Raw genomic sequence first — 3430 nt, 5'->3', positions numbered from 1 at the left:
GACTTCCAGGCAGCTAGAATGTGGGTTGTATATCTCACACCCACAGTGACACACCTCCTCCAACAAGGCCACACCTACCCCAATAGGGCCGGGCACACCTTCTAATAGTGCCACTCCCTGGGTCGAGCATATAGAAACTAACACAGTAAGTGTCAAGATTTCTCTTGATATTATCATAAGAAACTGCTCCCGTGTAATCAGTCCAGCCCTACTTCCACCTCTCCTGCCTTTCTTCTGAAGACGTAGAAGGTTTGGTGTAGCTGGGCCCTCCTCCAAGGGACAGGTGTGACAAGGTTACTGACCTTAAGTAGGAGCACACGTTGTTGGCAAAGGCATTGGATTGGAGAATGTGTAACGCACTGGAGGCGAAGACGTCCCACTACAAGTTCAGAAACTTTGGGTGACTCACTGTGGGACCCCAGGATTTACATTTGACACTTGTTGTTTGGGGACTGTGAGTGGAACGAATGCACAACTTTGGCATTTGCTCCACACACTAAACACTGGGAGGTAGGGGGTGTGCTGAGATGCTGCTCAGCTTATACACAAACGCCAACGTGTTTCCTGATATCAGTGGTTGCCTAGCCTCTAAAGTATGTATTCAGTAGGCCCCAGTCACCACCATCGGAACTTCTCTGCTCAGGAGCAAGGTGCAACTGCTGGTTATATGTTCAACTGAGGGCTGACAGTCACCATAATTGAAACCACCGGGCCACCCTGGGTCTTATTGCTGCTGACAATACTTCTCTTTCAAAAAGGTCATCAATATTTGTGAGGACCAGAGTCTGTGCACCCATGTACCCACATTTGGGAGACTGCGTAAGTGACCAGCTGTGGTGTTTCTCAGTGGGATGCCTCTTCATTAAGGTTAGATGAGCAGAATCACCTCTGTCCAAGACATCCACCATGATGACTTCATCAAAGACAGCCTCTACAACTTTTCTCATGAAGTCTGAGACATGAGGATTCGTAAACACCCATCCTTCTGTCTGTCCTGTGTTGTTTCAAAGACAAGTCCAGGACTAGTGCATCTTTGACATAGGCATCGCTTATAATCAGTGGTACAAAGGCCTGATCTTTCATGGTGCAACCAGGTGGGACAGAGGAACCTGGAGGGGACCTTGACCAGTGGGGAGAGTGTGTCTCTTAAATATTAAGTATGAGCGAGATCAGACTTTCAAAGCTTCAGTCTCAAAGGGCTTAGATGACTTTACCCCTCCAGCTTTGCTGCATGACATACATCTCCCTCTGAGGCTGATTGCACTCCCTGTGTGCAGCTCTCCTGTGCAGATGTCTTATGGCTCTGTTGTTTTCAACATCTTGGGGATGTCACGGCAATCCAGACTCCACTGTTACATCTTCATGCAATGGCCTCCTAAGGCCTTCTTTCAGGAAGTCCAGCTCTGCCACATGCTGCCTGGCTTCAGCTGCTCTTTGAACATTAAAGAAAGAACCCATGATCCCTTTAGTCTTGTACCTTTCTAGTCACCAAAACCAGTACCAAGTAGCTGACATCTGGAGCAAGTAATGCTGTCAGCTTGGGGTAAATCCTGGCCCTGTGGATCACAATTGCAGCACTTTCTGAATGCTGAAGCAGGTGGAAAAACTTCCCTAGGGATTTTCCTTCTGGAAATAAACCCTTATACTCTCCCTCCTTTCACAATATTGAGGTAAAGCAACCAAGGTTCCCTGAATGGATTGAGACAGAGAGACAGAGGAGTGGAAGGAAGGAGGAAGAGAGGAAGAGAGAGAGGACACACACAAGACAGACTGCACAAGGCACGGGAAGAGCAGAGGTGGGGACAATCTCACAAATTCTGTCTGCTTGGGTAAGCATGTGGCATATAAACTCTGGACAGATGCATCTGAGTGAGATGTCTGGTCCTTTTGTGTCATCCTGTGCCCCCTCCCCCCAAGGACAGGACCTGGAATAACCCGGAAGATGTGTGCACTCCATATAGATCTCTCCTAAGGAACCAGTAGTGAATATCTGACATGGCAGAGATCAATCAACTTTCCTCTCTCAGCTGAATCCTCAGATGGGACTCTTTACCCCCAACTGCCCTTGCCTGTGGCTCTGTCTCATGATGAAACTGAATACCCAGCTAGATACCAACTGCTGCTGGTGGTGCCAATGTTTGTCCAGGGATGGACCATGAAACTCTCCAGGACACACACATGACTCCACATACATCTGAGCTGGCCCTGGACAGACAGCCTCAGGTGAGAAGCAGTCCAACAAAGACGAGCCAGGGCCAGGAATAAGTCTGTTCTTCATCATTTTCTGAGGATGTCAGAGGCAAATTCTCTGGACTTCCTATGAGAGCCAGGATGACCCATTGCATCTTATTGAAATGTGACCATTTCAGTAAGATGTTTTCAAGCTTTGGGCTTCAGACTTGGGTTCAGTTCACCTACTTGTCAGAACTAACAGAAACTTGGTATATTTCTTTCCTAATGTTTCTATATTAGTTGGTTGTGCTGTTATCACTAAATATCTAAGACTAGTTAGTTAGTTAAATTTGTTTATGATTGTGTCATACACACAATATAGCACAAGTATGCCATCATGTACATTTGGAGGTCAGAGGACACCTGTGGGGATCAGGTCTTTCCTTCTATCACACAGGTCTTCAAGATAGACTTCAGATTATCATTCACCTTTACCTGATGAACCATCTCACCAGACATTTTCTTTAAAATTTCTTGATACTGGATAATTTTTAAAGAAGAAAAATGTGTTTCTTATAGATCTGGAAACTGGTAGCCCACGATCAAGGGACCAGTAGTAAGAGTTGGCTGACAAGTCCTACTCCCTACTTCCAAGATGGTGTCCTATTGTTGTGTTCTCTGTAGGAAGGGACACTGTGTCCCTATACGAAAGAAGATGAAGTGACACAGGAAACAGGTTCCCTCCATTGACTCCTCAAACCCTGACCTCCTGATGCTGTTATTTGGGATCAAATATTAATACAAATTTTGTAGAGTGCAAACCACTCATGCCAAAGAAGCTGCCAATAGTCTGTCTGTCTGTCTTTTTCTTTTTGAAAAGAAGGCACCCTCAAACTGCTAACTTATTTTCTTATTCAAGGAGACAGAAATCCAAATAAACTAAGGCCCAGCAGAATGTTATCACTGATCTGAGTATTTGGACCAGGATCTAGAACCAAGTGCAAATAGACTCCAAGGAGGTCTGTGTTCCTGATTCTCAAGGGAGCTGGGATTGTAAGATGGTTCCACTACCTACCCTCAGTGGGAAGCCCACACTCCAACTCAAAGCTCCATTAGAAATGTTCCTCACATATTACTGTCTCTGCTACCATAGGTCACTTGTTCATTGCTGTGTCCTGGGAAATGGGAGACATTTTTCTCCAAGCTACTTCCTCTGAATTCCTGTGGTACTGATGCCTACGCAGTGTGTTGTCACCTG

General features: G+C 45.9%; 1 pseudogene; it reads right to left on the bottom strand.

Annotated features, from left to right (window-relative positions):
- LOC117713353 (glycogenin-1 pseudogene) lies at positions 1-2718 on the bottom strand (annotated as a pseudogene).
- Between the last annotated feature and the right edge of the window lie 712 nt (positions 2719-3430).

The sequence above is a fragment of the Arvicanthis niloticus genome, chromosome 8 (assembly GCF_011762505.2).
Source record: "Arvicanthis niloticus isolate mArvNil1 chromosome 8, mArvNil1.pat.X, whole genome shotgun sequence".
NCBI classification, from domain to species: Eukaryota; Metazoa; Chordata; class Mammalia; order Rodentia; family Muridae; genus Arvicanthis; species Arvicanthis niloticus.
This window is presented reverse-complemented; position numbering and strand designations above follow the sequence as displayed.